The 20,346-nt window shown below is 40.0% G+C and overlaps 1 protein-coding gene across 4 annotated transcripts in view; it reads left to right on the top strand.

The window, feature by feature from the left end:
- Positions 1–2,381: 2,381 nt before the first annotated feature.
- LOC112260287 (CMP-N-acetylneuraminate-beta-1,4-galactoside alpha-2,3-sialyltransferase) overlaps positions 2,382–20,346 on the top strand; it is an 87,648-nt gene continuing 69,683 nt past the window's right edge. For 2 of the 4 annotated variants that reach the window (XM_024435279.2, XM_024435276.2), the window contains exon 1: positions 2,382–2,610. The gene's annotated coding sequence lies outside the window, so the exon portion shown is untranslated. Of the gene's footprint in view, positions 2,611–9,347; positions 9,378–20,249; positions 20,288–20,346 lie in introns of those variants that run through there. The other 2 variants (XM_024435277.2, XM_024435278.2) reach the window with 2 other exon arrangements.

The raw sequence follows: 20,346 nt of genomic DNA, 5'->3' as shown, positions 1-20,346 counted from the left end.
CACCTCAGATTGCAGCCCAAATAAATGCATCAGAGAGTTCAAGTAACAGACACATCTCAACATCAACTGTTCAGAGGAGACTTAAATCAGGCCTTCATGGTCGAATTGCTGCAAAGAAACCACTACTAAAGGACACCAATAAGAAGAAGAGACTTGCTTGGGTCAAGAAAGACAAGCAATGGACATTAGATCGGTGAATATTTGTCCTTTGGTAGGATGAATCCAAATTTGAGATTTTTGGTTCCAACTGCCATGTCTTTGTGAGATGCAGAGTAGGTGAATGGATGATCTCCGCATGTGTGGTTCCCACCGTGAAGCACGGAGGAGGAGGTGTGGGGGTGATTTTCTGGTGACACTGTCTGTGATTTCTTTAGAATTCAAAGCACACTTAACCCTCATGGCCATCACAGCATTCTGCAGCTATACACCATCCCATCTGGTTTGTGCTTAGTGGGACTATCATTTGTTTTTCAACAGGACAATGACGCAAAACATACCTCCAGGCTGTGTAAGGGCTATTTGACAAATAAGGAGAGTGATGGAGTGCTGCATCAGATGACCTGGCCTCCACAATCACCCAGTGTTTACCCAATTGAGATGGTTTGGGATGAGTTGGACCACAGAGTGAAGTAAAAGCAGCCAACAAGTGCTCCATCAGATGTCCTAGCCTCCACAATCACCTGACCTGACCCCAATTTGAGATGGTTTGAGATGAATTGGACCGCAGAGTGAAGGAAAAGCAGCCAACAAGTGCTCAGCATATGTGGGACCTCCTTCAAGACTGTTGGAAAAGCATTCCTCATGAATCTGGTTGAGAGAATGCCAAGAGCGTGTAAAGCTGTCATCAAGGCAAAGGGTGGCTACCTTGAAGAATATCAAATATCAAATATATTTTGATACTTTTTTGGTTACTACATGATTCCATATGTGTTATTTGATAGTTTTGATGTCTTCACTATTATTCCACAATGTAGAAAATAGTAAAAATAAAGAAAAGCTGTGGAATGAGTATGTGTGTCCAATCTTTTGACTGGTACTGTATATAGATATTTTTTGTTACTGTTTTTGTTGGGCAGCAGGTAGCCTAGCGCTTAGAGTTCTGGGCCAGTAACCACAAGGGTGTTAGATCAATTCCCTGATCTGACAAAGTAAAAATCTGTCATTCTGCCCCTGAACAAGGCAATTACCCCACTGGTCCTAGGCTTTCATTGTAAATAAGAATTTGTTCTTAGCTAACTTGCCTAGTTAAATAAAAGTTTAGATGCTATCATCAATGATGCTATCCAGGCCTATTTATTTATTTTGAAAAAGTTTTATTGTTACATTTCCTTTAAAAACAGCTAATTTATATTTGTACAACATTTATACCCATAGAAATGGCATAAAAGCATAACAACAGCATTTGAATATTACATTTACATTTGTTAAAAAGTACATATTGCTCATTTAAAAACAATACAAACAACCATGAATAAAAGTAATTTTTCTTGTAAAACATCCAATATGTAAAAGCCATTCAAAATGTGTATCAACAACTATTGTTTCAATTAATCCCAGAATTCAACTATAAATAGACAATACAATCGGCCTAATGTTTCAAGCTCTGGTGGATTTAAAATGTAATGATATGAACCAAATATCCACATTTTATGGAAATGTATCTTCTCCTTGGATAGTTACATCTCTGCCATTGACTTAATTAGTTAGTGATATGTTGGATTCACATCTACATGTTACCAAAAATCTAGTTAGTATAGGACTAAATCAAATGTAAACTTCAATGGAAGTGATGGAGGCACGTGAGCATGTTATTTTCTTTTCAATTACACAATCACCTTTAAGTAACATCAAACCAAATATGGAGTTGATTTGAATTGATTTCAGGTGATTTGAGCATAATTGTTTTAAACATGTTCTCATGACCCCACCACTTCCATTGAAAGTTAGCTGAAGTTTGTAGTGGCTGTTAAAGAAAATTGAACCATGGATTACAGTTTATCTTGGCCTATAGACTACTTTCAGGGTTGAGGAACCATCTAATATCAAGTTGTAAAATAGTGACAGACATTTGTGTGACAACTAAAACCAAAAATCCGACATTGTTTTTTCATTGGAATTTGGTGGTGCCCTTCGATGGTTGAAAGCGTAATAATAAACACATTGGAAATTCAAACTTTTGGCTGTCTTTTTGAGTGGGTGAATATAGGTTGTAATGCCATTGATCAACGTCTCAACGAAATATTATCCACTGAATTATCCATTTTTGGGGGGTATTTTTTAATATATGTTTTTTTCACCCATTCTCCCCAATTCCGTGATATGCAACTGGTAGTCCACGTTGAAATGACATGTGTGCACAGTGGGATGTGAGGAACATGCTGTTGAGCAAGATGGTTGGAGAAAAAAGAACGGGGCGCGAGCGAGCGCGTGATTTTTTTTTTAGGGAGATTTTCTGAAGTCTGAACGTCTTCAATTCTGCTCAATTGAGTTCCCGGGATTAACATGGTGATGGTCGGTGAAGGAGGGGGGATACGGTGGCGACCTCTTCGTTGTTTAAACTAGTCTAGCCTTTTCTCAACAACGGGCAAATCTGAAAAAGGAGAGGTTAAGGTAACGACCAAAAACGAATCTGTTTTCTTGTAGCCAGCTCGATGTATTAGGGAGAAGGTCCTGTTTTTACACGACGGTGGATATCGGTGAATGTTAGCTAGTTAGCTAGCGTGTTATTTGAGTCAACCACTATCTTGCCTGGCTTCAAATCATTCTCGTTTAATGTCTCTTTGGTTAGCTAGCTAAGTGTTTAGCTAGCTAACGCACCTACCTAAGGTAATATTTTTTGTAAATGACTAGAGTATATACAGTTTGCAGTGGTGATTGCAATAGCTATATTCAATAACTCATTTAGGAACCTCACAAACCCAAGGCAATTTCACCACAGTTTATTTGATTTGACTGTGTAGCCAACGTTAGCTAACAAGCCAAGAGTTAGCTTGAAGAAGTTAGCTATCCGTACTAATTTTATTTTCTGTGGGTGCCAACCCGACTGCTACTAGGGAAAGGTAATTTTATGTCCAACAAGCTTCATATGTAGTTTATATGGAGAAACGGCTGCATTTCTGCATATAGAAATTGGGATTAATGGACCGTTATTTTCCTACGTGACGTTACGTGCTAGAACAAACCTGGGATGTAATCATTAGCCAAATAGTTTCGCAACTAAAACGAGAGTTTCTATGGTGGGACACATTCAGGTAGGTCCCTCCCGTTCCGTTTGCTTCCGTTTTAATACGTTTTTTGTAACAGAATCGGGGTAATGAATACGGACGGACTGGGACTAGAATTCGGCCCTGACATTTTATCCACTCCAGCCCACATCACTGCCTGCTCCGCACTGAAAACGGCAGTACTGTTTTCAGTACTCCAGCACCCTACACGTGTGAAGAGAGAGACATTTTCAAAAATGTTTTATGCGATTGGAGAACACATTGGGAGGTATCTTAGACCATTCCTATATACACCATTTTCCCAGATTATTAATATCCTAGCCTGCGTTTATGGACTGTCCTCTTCAATTCAAACCACAGGTTTTCAATGGCAGAGACTGAGATGGCCATTGCAAATTGATTTTGTGGTCAAGTAACCTTTTGTTGGTGGATTTTGATGTGTGCTTGGTTATTGTCTTGCTGGAAGATCCACTTGCGGCCAAGTGTCCACCTCCTGGCAGAGGCAACCAGGCTTTTGGCTAAAATGTCCTGGTACTATGGGGCTATTTTGCTTCCACTGGTCCTTAGGGCCCTTGTTAAGGTCAATGGCATCATGAACTTTACCTAGTACCATTATATTTTAGCCAAAAACCTGGTTGCCTCTGCCAGTAGGCGGACACTTGGCTGCAAGTGGGTCTTCCAGCAAGACCTTTACCCCAAGTACTAAACAGTCAACCATTTCTTTACCAGTGACTGGTGAGACATGGTCCTCATCCTGTTTATTAATTTTTTTACCAGCTGATGTTTAAAACCAATGCAATATGTAAAAACACCAACTCACCACTATAACTGGGCCTCTGCTCTAGCCATTTTGTTTGCCTCCTTGCTGTCTTATCTGTCTCAGCACCTTCTCTGCTGTCACTCTGTTTTCTCTCTGCCAGTCTGTTTAAGCCTTATGTTATAAAAGCCAAGCTAACAACATAGGCTATATTGCAAATTAGTGCCTGTCATGTATTCCCCTGAATCAACAGCTACTATACCCTAACCTAGCCTCATAGCCATACAAAACATAATTTATGTATTTCTGATACCTACTAAAAGTTACTTAAGACAAACAAAAGTAGGGAAATTGGACGCACCAATATCATACCTCCCCTCTCCATGTAATGGTGAGAGGGTAGCATGTCTTGGGGGGTATAATATTTGTGCGTTTAACTTTCTCATCATTCACGATTTATTGAGGATTATCCGTAATCATGGAAGCATCCACATTAATGTAGAATGTTTAGAAACGTTCTATTCTTATTTAAAATAAATATTGTAGTGTCATTTTGGAGAAACTTTTATCATTCATTTCTATTGGGCACAAAATAATCAGAAACGCAACCAAAACAAACAGCAAATGCATCCAAGTTTGTAGTCAAAAGCTTGACGTAGTCAGAATGCTATGAATATGGGACCAAATACTTAACTTTTTACTACACTGAACAAAAATAGAGTTAGATCATAGAAGGAAATCAGTCACCTTACAATAGATGGGTTAGACCTTAATTAAGAAAAATGAAATGTATATTTTAAATGATACCTTTTCTGTAAGTCAGGTAAGAACAAATGGGGCTGTGTATTATCATGGTGAAACATGAGGTGATGGCTGCAGATGAATTGCATGACAATGGGCCTCAGGATCTCGTCACGGTATCTCTGTGCATTCAAATTAACATCGATAAAATGCGATTGTGTTTGTTGGCCGTAGCTTATGCCTGCCCGTACCATACACTCACCGCCACCATGGGGCACTCTGTTCACAACGTTGCCATCTGCCCAGTACAGTTGAAACTGGGATTCATCCGTGAAGACCACACTTCTCCAGCGTGCCAGTGGCCATCGAAGGTGAGCATTTGCCCACTGAAGTTGGCTACGATGCAGAACTGCAGTCAGGTCAAGACCCTGGTGAGGATGACGAGCATGCAGATGAGCTTCCCTGACGCTGTTTCTGACAGTTTGTGCGGAAGTTATTCTGTTGTGGAAACCCACAGTTTCATCAGCTGTCTGGGTGGCTGGTCTCAGACAATCACGCAGGTGAAGAAGCTGAATGTTAAGGTCCTGGGCTGGTGTGGCTACATGTGGTCTGTGGTGAGGCCGGTTGGACCTACTGCTCAATTCTCTAAAACAACGTTGGAGCCGGCTTATGGTACAGAAATGAACATTACATTCTCTGGCAACAGCTCTGGTGAAATGCACAGTCCCTCAATTTACGACATCTGTGGCATTGTGTGGTGTGACACAACTCAACATTTTAGTGGCTTTTTAATCAGCTTTTTGATATGTCACACCTGTCAGGTGGATGGATTATTTGGGTAAAGGAGAAATGCTCACTAACAGGGATGTGAACAATTGTGCACAGAATTTGAGAGAAATGCATTTTTTCAGCTCTTGAAACATGGGACCAACACTTAACATTTTTATTTTTCATTTTATTGGTCACATGCACGTGTTTAGCAGCTGTTTTTGTGGGTGTAGCGAATTGCTTATGTAGTTTGATTGTTAGTTCTCAGATTCTATTATTAAATATAAACTCAGCACATAAAGGAAAGTCCCCTTTTCAGGACCCTGTCTTTCAAAGATAATTTGTAAAAATCCAATTAACTTCACATATCTTCATTATAAAGAGTAACTTCTTGACGCAACCCATCCCGTTAGCGGGATCATTTTCATCAACAACCGCTGAATTGCAGAGCGCCTCATTAAAAAAAAGGGCAATATAGCAAAATACAGCTTAGCTTTTTGTTAATCCACCTGTCGTGTCAGATTGGAAAATATGCTTTACAGCGAAAGCAATCCAAGCATTTAAGTTTATCGATCACTAAACGAAACATTATGAACACCTAGCATCAAAGTAGCTTGGTCACGAAAATCAGACAAGCAATAAAATTAATCGCTTACCTTTGATCTTCGGATGTTTTCACTCACGAGACTCCCAGTTACACAAAAAATGTTCCTTTTGTTCCATGAAGATTATTTTTATATCCAAAATACCTCCGTTTGTTTGGCGCGTTATGTTCAGAAATCCACAGCCTCGACCGGTCACGACAACGCAGACAGATATTCCAAATAGTATCCGTAATGTCCACAAACATGTCACGTTTTTTATAATCAATCCTCAGGTTGTTTTTAAAATATATAATCGATAATATCAACCGGCACTGTCTCTTTTTCAGTAGGAGAGGGAGAGACAATGGCTGCCCCACTCTGTTGTGCAAGGAAAACTCATGCGAACACCCAGCTATCCACAACGCAATGTTATCTTTCTCGCTCATTTTTCTAAATAAAAGCCTGAAACTATGTCTGAAGACTGTTGACACCTTGAGGAAGCGATAGGAAAATGAATCTGGTTGATATCCCTTTAAATGGAGCGAAGGCAGGCTATGGAACATGGAGCTTTCAAAATAGAAGCCATTGGTTTGATTTTCCTTAGGTTTTCACCTGCAATATCAGTTCTGTTATATTCACAGACAATATTTATACAGTTTTGGAAACTTTAGTGTTTTCTATCCTAATCTGTCAATTATATGCATACTCTAGCATATGGGCCTGTGAAATAGGCTGTTTACTTTGGGAACGTTATTTTCCCAAACACAAAAATAGTGCCCCCTAGGAAGTGCCTAAGAGAAACGCATCTTCCTGTTCCATTGCATGCCTTCCCTCCATTTAAAGGGATATCAACCAGATTCCTTTCCCTATGGCTTCCACATGGTGTGAACAGTCTTCAGACATAGTTTCAGGCTTTTATTCTGAAAAATGAGCGAGAAGGATCACATCACATCAGTGGATGGCTGGGTGCCTGCAGCGTTTTGCATGCGCAACAGCTTGGAGCAGACATTTTCTCTCTCTTATTGAAAAAGCTACGGTCCGGTTGAAATATTATCGATTAATTATTTGTAAAAACAACCTGAGGTTGATTATTTAAAAAAAAAACGTTTGACATGTTTCTACCAACTTTACGGATACTATTTGGAATTTGTCTCACACAACTCCCACTTGTGTAATTGGGAGTCTCGTGAGTGCAAACATCCGAAGATCATCAAAGGTAAGCGATTCATTTTATTGCTTTTCTGACTTTCGTGACCAATCTACTTTGCTGCTAGCTGTTTGTAATGTTTTGTCTGCTGAGAGAGATGTCCTAACATAAATGGGGCGGCAGGGTAGTCTAGTGGTAAGAGCATTGGACTAGTAACCGAAATGTTGCAAGTTCAAATCCCTGAGCTGACAAGGTACAAAATCTGTCGTTCTGCCCCTGAACAGGCAGTTAACCCACTGTTCCTAGGCCGTCATTGAAAATAAGAATTTGTTCTTAACTGACTTGCCTAGTAAAATAAAGGTAAAATAAAAAATAAATGCTTGAAATCTGACACCCCAGGTGGATTAACTTCTTGGATATAGGGTGCGCTATTTTAATTTTTGGATGAAAAACGTTCCGTTTTAAACAAGATATTTTGTCACGAAAAGATGCTCGACTATGCATATAATTGACAGCTTTGGAAAGAAAACACTCTGACGTTTCCAAAACTGCAAAGATATTGTCTGTGAGTGCCACAGAACTGATGTTACAGGCGAAACCCAGATAAAGATCCAATCAGGAAGTGCTGCGTTTTTTAAAACAGCCTCATGCCAATGACTCCTTATATGGCTGTGAAGCAGCTAGGAGTCAGCTTACGGTTTCCACGTTTTCCCCAAGGTGTCTGCAGCATTTTGACATCGTTTTTTAGGCATTTCCATTGGAGAATGGCTGTAAGAGACCATATAGGGCGAGTGGACGCATGGTGTCTCCCGGAGAAAACGTTGTGTAAAATACTGAGGTAGCCATTTTTCCAATAGTTTCTTATGAGAAACCAACTGCCTCCACGGATATATTGAATACATATGTTAAAAACACTGAGGATGGATCCTAAACAACGTTTGCCGTGTTTCTGTCGATATTATGGAGCAAATTTTGAAAAAAGTTTGGCATTATAGTTGAAGTATTTTCGGTCGACTTCTCAGCCAAGCAGGATGAACAAACGTGATGTTTTTCGCCTCCAAAAATATTATTTTTGGAAAAAAGGAACATTTGCTATCTAACTGGGAGTCTCCTGAGTGAAAGCATCTGAAGTTCTTCAAAGGTAAATGATTTAATTTGGTTGCTTTTCTTATTTTTGTGAAAATGTTGCCTGCTGCCAGCACAGCCTAGCATAGCATTATGCCATGCTAAACTTACACAAATGCTTGTCTAGCGTTGGCTGTAACGCATATTTTGAAAATCTGAGATGACAGTGTTGTTAACAAAAGGCTAAGCTTGTGTTTCAATATATTTATTTTATTTCATTTGTGATTTTCATGAATAGGAAACGTTGCATTATGGTAATGCGCTTGAGGCTATGATTACGCTCCCGGATACGGGATTGCTCGTCGCTAGAGGTTAACCTCTTGGTGTTTGCGGGCAGTATTTTCATTTTTGGGGAAAAAACGTTCCTGTTTTAAACGGGATATTTTGTCAGGAAAATATACTAGAATATGCATATAATTGACAGCTTTGGATAGAAAACACTAACGTTTCCAAAACTGTAAAGATATTGTCTGTGAGTATAACAGAACTGATGTTGCAGGCGAAAGCCTGAGAAAAATCCAATCCGGAAGTGCCCCAGGTTTTGAAAGCGCTGCGTTCCAATGACTCCCTATTCAGCTGTGAATGTACCATCAACGAGAATACGCTTTCTACGTATTCCCCAAGGTGTCTACAGCATTGTGACATAGTTTTACGCATTTCTGTTGAAGAATAGCCGTAGGCGGCCACATTGCGTAAGTGGTCACATGGTGGCTCCGAGAGAGATTCTCGCATAAAATACAGAGGTAGCCATTACTCCAATCGGTCCTAGTGAAAAACGAATTGTCCCGATGGATATATTATCGAATAGATATTAGAAAAACACCTTGAGGATGGATTCCAAACAACATTTGCCATGTTTCTGTCGATATTATGGAGCTAATTTGGAGTATTTTTCGGCGTTCAGGTGACCGCAATTTCCGGATGATTTCTCAGCCAAACGTGAAGAACAAACGGAGCTATTTTGGGAAAAAATGAACTTTGGCTGTCTACCTGGGAGTCTCGTGAGTGAAAACATCCGAAGTTCATCAAAGGTAAACGATTTAATTTGATTGCTTTTCTGATATCCGTGACAAGGTTGCCTGCTGCTAGCAAGGCATAATGCTATGCTAGGCTATGATAAACTTACACAAATGCTTGTCTAGCGTTGGCTGTAAAGCATATTTTGAAAATCTGAGATGACAGGGTGATTAACAAAAGGCTAAGCTGTGTTCCAATATATTTCACTTGTGATTTTCATGAAGAGGAATATTTTCTAGGAAGATTTATGTCTGTTGCTTATGCTAATTAGTGTCAGATGATGACAACGTTCGCGGGATGGGGTGTCACTACAGGTTAATGCAACCGCTGTGTCAGATTTTTAAAAAAACTTTACGGAAAAAGCACACCATGCAATAATCTGAGTACAGCGCTCAGAGCCCAAACAAGCCATACAGATATCCGCCATGAGTCAACAGAAGTCAGAAGTAGCATTATAAATATTCATTTACCTTTGATCTTCATCAGAATGCACTCCCAGGAATCCCAGTTCCACAAATGTTTGTTTTGTTCGATAAAGTCCATAATTTATGTCCAAATACCTCTTTTTTTGTTCGCATTTAGTACAAACTCACGAGGCTCGGGCAAATCCAGGTGAAAATTCAGACGGAAAGTCATTTTACAGTTCGTAGAAACATGTCAAACGAAGTATAGAATCAATCTTTAGGATGTCTTTATCATAAATCTTCAATAATGTTCCAACTGGAGAATTCCTTTGTCTTCAGAAATGCAATGGAACGCTGGTCGCTCTCAGGTGAGCGTGCGTGTTCAGCTCATGGCACTCTGCCAGAGCCCTGACTCCATCAGCTTCCCCCCCTTCACAGTAGAAGCCTGAAACAAGGTTCTAAAGACTGTTGACATCTAGTGGAGGCCTTAGGAAGTGCAATATGACCCCATAGACACTTTATATTTGATAGGCAATGAGTTGAAAAACTACAAACATTAGATTTCCCACTTCCTGGTTGGATTTTCTTCTCAGGTTTTTGCCTGCCATATGAGTTCTGTTATACTCAGACATCATTCAAACAGTTTTAGAGACTTCAGAGTGTTTTCTATCCACATCTACTAATAATATGCATTTCTTATATTCCTGGCATCAGTAGCAGGAAGTTGAAATTGGGCATGCTATTTATCCAAAAGTGAAAATGCTGCCCTCTATACCTTAAAAGGTTAAGAACAAATTCTTATTTTGAATGACAACCCACTGTCCCTAGGCTAACTGCCTGCTCAGGGGCAGAACAACAGATTTGTACCTTGTCAGCTCGGGGATTTGAACTTGCAACCTTTCGGTTACTAGTCCAACGCTCTAACCACTAGGCAACCCTACCGCCCAATTCTGACACTGAGAAACTGTCTTAATCATCAATTTCTCTTACATCCTAACAAGCTCTCATCCTAACACACCTGGAATCTCATCACCCTGCTACTGAGCAAGCATGGTCTGGATCTTCTCCAGCATATGTCCTGCCCTTGCCCTAAGCTTTAGTGCTTCCAGTCTGGTCACTGTCTTGCTCAACTCTTGGGGGAGGATCAGGTCATTCCTTTGCAGGGTGAGGCTAAGTGAGGATAGTTCACTCAAACATGTCTGTGAGAAAATGGCAGAATACACAAGTGCATTCTCCATTTCCCACTTTATCTGTTAAGTAGTGAGTAAATAAACTGTCACCTGTCAATTACTTGATTCTGAAAGTTAATTTGTGTCTTGAACTTATTTTCTTTTTTAAAACAACGTGTGCTATTACATTTCCTGTGTAAAACTGACCTGCTTTGTCCGCCCATGCCGCAGGAACACTTTGAGGGTTCTGTGGACATGGGGGATCCAGCGAGTTCCAATTGACGCTAGACAAATATCCACACCGAGCTCTTGCCAGAGACAGAGCTCTCGTTTGGATTTTCCCCTGAAGTGATAAGTCTTCCATATCAGATTCAGAAGATCGTACACAAGACACCTTTGGCTCTTTCTTCTGAATGTTCAGTATTGCCAGTTCTAGCCTGTGAAGTATTGTTTAACATTCTCTGCTAACAAATAAAACTAAATCATAGAGAGGTTTGTAAAAAATAAATGATGTTACATACAGTGGATTGGGATTAAATGCCCCCCTGCCTCTTTCTGATGTATCAAATACTTATGTCATGCAATAAAATGCAAATTAATTACTTAAAAATCATACAATGTGATTTTCTGGATTTTTGTTTTAGATTCCGTCTCTCACAGTTGAAGTGTACCTATGATAAAAATTACAGACCTCTACATGCTTTTTAAGTAGGAAACACTGCCGATTTTGCAGGTTATCAAATACTTGTTCTCCCCACTATCTATTTTTAGGGGCAAATGCGAGTAAAATACTCGCACTCTAGAGCCCTGTTAACTGTGGGACCTTTGTCTTTCCAAATCATACCTTTTTGTTATTTCGGGTTTTGCTTTGTCATTATGGGGTATTGTGTGTAGATTGACAATGTTTTAAAATATTTTTTTAAATAAGGCTGTAACGTAACAATGTGAAGGGGTCTGAGTACTTTCTGAATGGATTGTATATAGTTGATTTTATTAAAACATTGTCTATGAAAAAATACAATTTCAAATTTTCTACCTATCGATTGGTTGAAAGAATAGACAACTTTTGGTCAACCAATATTATTTTGTTGTCGGACAGCCCTAGTATACATATTCCGGTCTCTGACATTGCTTGTTCTGATATTTCTTAATTTCCTTACTTGTTTAATTTTCTGGATTGTGTTTTTTATTGCTAGGTATTACTGCACTGTTGGAGCTAGAAACACAAACAATGTCGCTGCACCTGCGTTAACATCTGCAAATGTCTGTACTCGACCAATAAACTTTGACATGAAATCAGTCAAAACACCTCAAAGCAAGACCTCGTGTCAAGATAAAACGATTCCCCACTAGGCAGATTCTTGTCATTGTTGCTATCTGACTGTTCAGTATCATAACAAAGCATGGCTTCTGGCCCCATTCATGTGTGTGTCATTTTCACAATGTCAGTAGTTGTGCAACGGATCACAAAACTCACGGATCGGATCACGGTTTGAAGTCATTGATCAGATAAATTTTCGGATCTGCAAAAAAAGAAAAAGGGAGACAAATATAGCTTTGCTTTCCATGTATTACTTAAAGAACACTTACAGCAAGGAATGTTTAAATAGAATTTTAAAATATTCAATACTCAATTGTTAAAGTGCAATATGAGGCATGATACCATCTTCCTTTGAACGATAGTGAATTAAAAAATACCCCGTGTCCACATTAGAGGTCGACCGATTATGATTTTCCAACGCCGATACCGATTTATTGGAGGACAAAAAAAGCATATATATATATACACACACACACACACACTTTTGTAATAATGACAATTGCAACAATACTCAATGAATACTTATTTTTACTTAATATAATACATATGGGCTTTTGGATGGGTGTTAAGGTGATTCCAAAAGGTTGGTGGTATTCTTTTTATTTAGCTGTTGCTGACCCCATGCTTACATCTTTATCACAAATAAGACACCTTGCTTTCCCTGGTGCCAAGTCCATGTGAAAGTCCCACACTGGTACTCTGCTTTTCTCTGCCATCTGTAAAACACACACACAGCTCTGAAGTGACAATGATACTGAAGAGTCTGCTTAGGAGACAAACCCTATTTTTATTCAAACAGTTGAGAGTAAGTTACCTGTGATGAATGTTGAAAACAAAATCTGTAATTTCTATATGCAGGAAATCCTATTTTAATAATGGACATGGTAAGAAGTGACTACCAAAGTGCGAGTCATAATGCCCATGACACCTTCTAGGAAAATCTGAAAAGCGGTTCCTTCATTCATTTATTCCATAGGATATTTTTAGATTCACTTAAAATAAGGTCTGTGTTTCGTGTAGGCCTACACCACCGTGCCAATTTTATAACTGTGTAGATATCCATAGGACAAGGTAACTGATCAATATTGGCTAAATATAAGCGAAGATGTTTTCTTTTGCAGAGTGGATTTATGAAAATATTTTGACAAACGTTACCTTATCCTAGTGAGATTTACACGGGTATCAAAACGCCGAGGCGGTTTAAGCCTGCACGAAACACAGACCTTATTTGAAGTAGATCAAGACATTAATGGTAAAATAATGAAGGAACCCCTTTCAAGTTCAGCCGCAAGTTATTACAGGAATTATAACGCGTCAACTATTTCTCTCTAAACCATATACCTTTGACTATTACGAGCCTGCTGCTGCCTACCAGAGCCGACAGCTCATTCAGACTCATTCAGACTGCTCTATCAAATATCAAATCATAGACTTATCTATAATAAACACGCAGAAATACGAGCCTTAGGTCAAATCCGGAAACTATCACCTCGAAAACAAAACGTTTATTCCGTTCCGTATTTTATCTAACGGGTGGCATCCATGAGTCTAAATATTCCTGTTACGTTGCACAACCTTCAATGTTATGTCATAATTACGTAAAATTCTGGCAAATTAGTTCGCAAAGAGCCAGGCGGCCCAAACTGTTGCATATACCCTGACTCTGCGTGCAGTGAACGCAAGAGAAGTGACACAATTTCACCTGGTTAATATTGCCTGCTAACCTGGATTTCTTTTAGCTAAATTTGCAGGTTTAAAAATATATACTTGTGTATTGATTTTAAGAAAGGCTTTGATGTTTGGTTAGGTACACATTGGAGCAATGACAGTCGTTGATTGATTCTTTTTTTATAAGAAGTTTAATCCTAGCTAGCAATTTACCTTGGCTTAATGCATTCGCGTAACAGGCAGGCTCCTCTTGAGGCAGGTGGTTAGAGCGTTGGACTAGTTAATTGGAAGGTTGCAAGATTGGATCCCCCGAGCTGACAAGGTAAGAATCTGTCGTTCTGCCTCGTTCCTAGGCCTTTATTGAAAATAAGAATGTGTTCTTAACTGACTTGCCTAGTTAAATAAAGGTGTAGAAAAATAAAATATATTGGCAAAATCTGCATCCAATAATACCGATTTCCGATTGTTATGAAAACTTGAAATCGGCCTTAATTAATCGGCCATTCCGATTAATCAGTCGACTTCTAGTCCACATCAATAAAAAGTACAAAAAGAAAGAAAGAAAAGCAGACCTGAGCTTATAACTTCAAATATTTTTTCAAAAAGATGAGGATGTCTACATTCTCTGGTGAGAGGGTAGACCTCTTTACAGTCACTATGTACCCTGTCGTGGAGAACACCCTCTCGCCAGGAACTGAAGTGCCAGGCACAGCCAGGTAGTGTCTTGCCATCATGGCAATGTGATGGTATTTGCACTCATTGCTTTTCCACTGCCAGTGGATCACCATCCACTGGAATGCCACTTGCTGCCTTGTAGGATGCCACCACCTCTTTGATGGTGTTGGCAAACGTCTTGCCTGTGTCCTTGCTCGCAAAGGTCTCCCTGAAAGCTCCTTCATGGCAAAATTATTTTGTGGAGGAGATGCCTCTGAGTCTGCTCCTGTCGGCTCTGTGGCTTGACCCTGCAGAAAAAAATGATCTATTAAACAAACTATTTTCATATTTCATAGAACTATAACTGTGGCAATAATATTTAATAAGAGCCATTATTCCAAATAAAATATGGATGATTCTAATAGCAATAGCATAGACTAAGATTAGACTTCATTATTTAAGTAATTCACTCTTATTTGTAAAAAAAATAAATAAATGTTTTTACCTCTTCAATGGCCAATCTCAGTGGTGAGATCACTGCATGTCCTCCGGTGTAGGGCAGGGTCTAGGTGAGACAGGGACTTGGATCCAGTGCAGTAGATCATTGAAGGTAGTCCTGTACATTAGGGGGTTATCTGGGGTTCAGGTCCTCTCTAATGGCAGCCTTGACATCTCTAGTGATGGTGCTGTCTTCCTCACTTGGGGCCATGGATTGTAGAATCCTTGTTTTCAGAGGTAGGATCATGGACACAGTTTCAGTGCTCAATAGGGTTGTAACTGTTTTGAGGGGTTTGAGCACCTGGAGGACCTCCTCTGCCACTTTCACGTCATCATCAGACAAGGTGACGATGTCTTTAAAAAGTATCTTTAATAATTTTTCCAGGGTCTAGTCTGTCAGTGCAGAGTATACAGCTGGCTGCTGCTTAAGATTGCGCTCCAACATGTCATAAGTGGAGTTCCATCTTGTTGTGACATCGTTTATGAGCTTGTGGGTCGGTAGCTGTTGTGCCTCGGTGGAAAAAGGAAACCAGCTTCCTAATCCTCCCAAGGAGGTGTTCCATCTGGTTCACTCAGATTCCCCTTTGGGATGCTGAATTGATCACGTGCAAAGCAAGCTATCTGTGGCCCCAGTCCAGCCACTATCACTGCATTTACTTGGTTCTTGGCATTATCTGTGGTGGTTGGGATATTGCTATTGGGCCTCTCTAGTAGAGGTCGACCAATTAATCGGAATGGCCGATTTAATTAGGGCCGATTTCAAGTTTTCATAACAATCGGTAATTTTGGATGCCGATTTAAAAAATAAAAAATAATTTAATAGATTTTTTTTACACCTTTTATTTAACGATGCAAGTATGTAAAGAACACATTCTTATTTTCAATGACGGCCTAGGAATGGTGGGTTAACTGCCTTGTTCAGGAGCAGAACGACAGATTTTTACCTTGTCAGCTCAGTTATTCAATCTTGCAACCTTACGGTTAACTAGTCCAACGCTCTAACCACCTGCCTCACGAGGAGCCCGCCTGTCATGCGAATGCAGTAAGAAGCCAAGGTAAGTTGCTAGCTAGCATTAAAGTTAATCAATCATAATCACTAGTTATAACTACACATGGTTGATATTACTAGTTTATCTAGCGTGTCCTGCGTTGCATATAATCGATGCAGTGCGCATTTGTGAAAAAGGACTCGTTGCTCCGTGTACCTAACCATAAACCTCAATGCCTTTCTTAAAATCAATACACAGAAGTGTATATTTTTAAACCTGCATATTTAGCTAAAAGAAATCCAGGTTAGCAGGCAATATTAACAAGGTGAAATTGTCACTTCTCTTGCGTTCATTGCACGCAGAGTCAGGTTATATGCAACAGTTTGGGCCGCCTGGCTCATTGCGAACTAATTTGCCAGAATTTTACGTAATTATGACATAACATTGAAGGTTGTGCAATGTAACAGGAATATTTAGACTGATGGATGCCACCTGTTAGATAAAATATGCAAAGGTTCCGTATTTCACTGAAAGAATAAATGTTTTGTTTTCGAGATGATAGTGTCCGGATTCGACCATATTAATGACCAAAGGCTTGTATTTCTGTGTGTTATGTTATAATTAAGTCTATGATTTGATAGAGCAGTCTGACTGAGCGATGGTGGGCACCAGCAGACTCATAAGCATTCATTCAAACAGCACTTTAGTGCGTTTTGCCAGCAGCTCTGCTGTTTATCAATTCAAGCCTATCAACTCCCGAGATTAGGCTGGTGTAACGATGTGAAATGGCTAGCTAGTTAGCGGGGTGCGCGCTAATAGCGTTTCAAACATCACTCGCTCTGAGACTTGGAGTAGTTGTTTCCCTTGCTCTGCATGGGTAACGCTGCTTCGAGGGTGGCTGTTGTCGACGTGTTCCTGGTTCGAGCCCAGGTAGGAGCGAGGAGAGGGACGGAAGCTATACTGTTACACTGGCAATACTAAAGTGCCTATAAAAGCATCCAATAGTCAAAGGTATATGAAATACAAATGGTATAGAGGGAAATAGTCCTATAATTCCTATAATAACTACAACCTAAAACTTCTTACCTGGGAATATTGAAGACTCATGTTAAAAGGAACTACCAGCTTGTTGCTTTCTTACATGGCACATATTGCACTTTTACTTTCTTCTCCAACACTTTGTTTTTGCATTATTTAAACCAAATTGAACATGTTTCATTATTTATTTAAGGCTACATTAATTTTTTTGATGTATTAAGTTAAAGTAAGTGTTAAATCAGTATTGTTGTAATTGTCATTATTACAAATACATTTTAAAAATCAGCCGATTCATCGGTATCGGCTTTTTATGCCCTCCAATAATTGGTATCGGCGTTGAAAAATCATAATCGGCCGACCTCTACTCTCTAGCTTCCACTCTGCTACTGCTAGCAGTACCTGTGCCAGATTTGTGCCTGTGTGACTCTCATAGAGGGGGTGTGTCTGTAGCACCAGACTTCGCATCTCCCACTCCTATGTGGTGTCGTGATCAGTCACAGTCACGTAGCTTTCCGTTGCTCTGGAGGTCCAGCCATCTGTGGTGAGGGAAACAGAGGATGCCTTGGATAATTTGTCAATTTTGATCTTTTCCTGTTCATACCGATCTGGCACGATCTTTATACTGTAGTGGGTGCGCCAGGGGATTTCGAAGCGTGGCTCAATCACTTTAACCATATTTTTAAACCCTTTGTTTTCCACAACAGAGTATGGCCTCATGTCTGCAGAGATAAACATCCCAATAGATTTGGTGATGGCTTAGGCCCGGTCTGATTCTGCAGCAAAGGGCTGCTTATATGCCGCGGTGAGAAGTTGTTGTTTCTTGGCTGAGTTGGCTCCCGTCACTAACACACCAGGGTGATGACGCTTTAATTGTGTGGCCATGCTCAATGTATTTTCATGATCCACACAGATTTCTTGTGGCACAATGCCTACACACCGTAATGGTGTTGTCCACCACCCTCATTCCATATCTGACAGGAAAGCCAAAATGCTCCCATACATGAGACTTAAATGAAGCGGGAGGCTTTTCCAGTTCTTCAGCTCCTCCGCTAGCCATGGCTGTCACTGCTCTTTTTTTGTCTTCTTTGCTTTTTGCAACGCGAGCATCAAGGATTGATTGAACATGCCCCGCTCAAGTGAACAGTACACTAAACTGCTTTAAAAGTAAAACACAGCACGCATCTGTCTTGTCTTTATCTTTTCACTGCAACTCTGCCTCGAGATTTAGGGAATTATTACTTTAAAAAGTAACAGCGGCAGTAAAACTATTTCACATTATGATGGTTAAACTTTGCAATTGATCTGCGGTTCACATGCGTGCTGAACCGCGCGGGGGGGGTGATACGTACAGATCAACCACTCCGTTACACCACTAGTTGTCAGCCAACCCCTCTAAGAGCAGCACATCAGTGTTTCCCCTAGGATGTTGGCAAGAATTTTATGTAGAACGACTGCGAGGTCATTTCTGGTGACTTTTTAAATGGACATTCTACTTCAAAGTGCATGACAATTTATGTTGACACCATCTGAAATATAACTAATGGGCAACTTTGTTAAAGAAAGGCCCCTGAACTCTATTTTCTGAACCATGCAATGATATGGGCAGCAACCATGTAACGCTTTTACAACATACAGAAGTGTGCTGGTTATCAAGGGGCGAAGTATTGACATGTTTTTTTCTAAATTGAGAGACGAGCTTAAAGTTGTTTTTACTGACCATCATTTTCACTTGTCTGACCGCTTGCATGATGATTAGTTTCTCACACGCTTGTCCTATCTGGGTGATGTTTTTTCTCGCCTGAATGATCTGAATCTAGGATTACAGGGACTCTCCGCAACTATATTCAATGTGCGGGACAAAATTGAGGCTATGATTTAAGAAGTTGCTCTTCTCTGTCTGCATTAACAACACACAGGTCTTTCCATCAGTGTATGATTTTTTTTGTGTGCAAATGAACTCAAGCTTAAGGACAATGTCAAATGTGATATAGCAAAGCACCTTAGTGAGTTCGGTGCACAATTACTCAGGTACTTTCCTGAATTAGATGACACAAATAACTGGATTCATTATCCCCTTCATGCCCTGCCTCCAGTCCACTTACCAATATCTGAACAAGAGAGCCTCATCGAAATTGCAACAAGCGGTTCTGTGGAAATGGAATTTAAATCAGAAGCTACTGCCAGATTTCTGGTTTGGGCTGCGCTCAGAGTATCCTGCCTTGGCAACCACGCACCTATGTGAGAGTGGATTCTCGGCCCTCACTATCATGAACTAAATACAGGCACAGACTGTGTGTGGAAAATGATTTAAGACTGAGACTCTCTAATACAACCCAACATTGCAGAGTTATTTGCATCCTTTCAAGCACACCCTTCTCATTAACCTGTGGTGAGTTATTCTCAATTTTCGATGAACAAATAAGGTTTTATATGTAAGCTGGTTTACTAAAGAGCAAAATGATTGATCATTGTTATTTGTGCCCTGGTCCTATAAGAGCTCTTTGTCACTTCCCACGAGCCGGGTCACTCATTCTTATGTTTAATAAATGTATTGTATAGTGTGTGTGTGTGTGTGTGTGTGTGTGTGTGTGTGTGTGTATGGCAGGCTTACAATGATGGCAAAAAATTTTTTTGAGAGTGCGCTGACCTTGGTGCTAGAGGGGGTACGCAGCTGGAGTTTGAATGTTTGAAGGGGTACGGAACTATAAAAGTTTGGGAACCACTGCCCTAGGGCAGTGTATTGCTTTGACTTGACTGTTTGTCTTTGAGAAACAACACAAAAGCGTGTCAGTCGCGTTACACAGATTTATTGAATGTAATCTTTCTATGATTAGTCCTGTCACAGGCGTAGATTCGTCAAGTCCTATAGTATGCCTTTGCTTTTAACCCCTCGTCATCTGTTACTTTTTCAGCTGCTCCATTGCTTTTCTAGTGGTCCCTGTAAAGAGAAGTAATGTAATCATATTTCAACGCTAATTCAGCTCAGTGCAGTTGCTTCGCTCTGCAGTGATTTTGAAGACTATTGTTTGCGCAAGCCCTTAGCTGTTCTGCGAGAGAGAGAAAAGGAAAGCGAACTGGAATATGAATTGTGGCTCAGTTTTACATATCACTCCCACAATCCAAGCTGTGTAATGTGTCTCGACAGGTTCTGTGAGTGATAAAGAAGATTATTGGAATTTGCAGGTGAGACAACATTTGCAAAGTTGGATTATATTTTCTTAACATTCGGGGCCAGGGTAATT

Source organism: Oncorhynchus tshawytscha, linkage group LG10, assembly GCF_018296145.1.
Source record: "Oncorhynchus tshawytscha isolate Ot180627B linkage group LG10, Otsh_v2.0, whole genome shotgun sequence".
Lineage (NCBI taxonomy): Eukaryota > Metazoa > Chordata > Actinopteri > Salmoniformes > Salmonidae > Oncorhynchus > Oncorhynchus tshawytscha.
The sequence above is the reverse complement of the archived record's forward strand: the minus strand, read 5'-3'. Positions and strand labels throughout refer to the sequence as shown.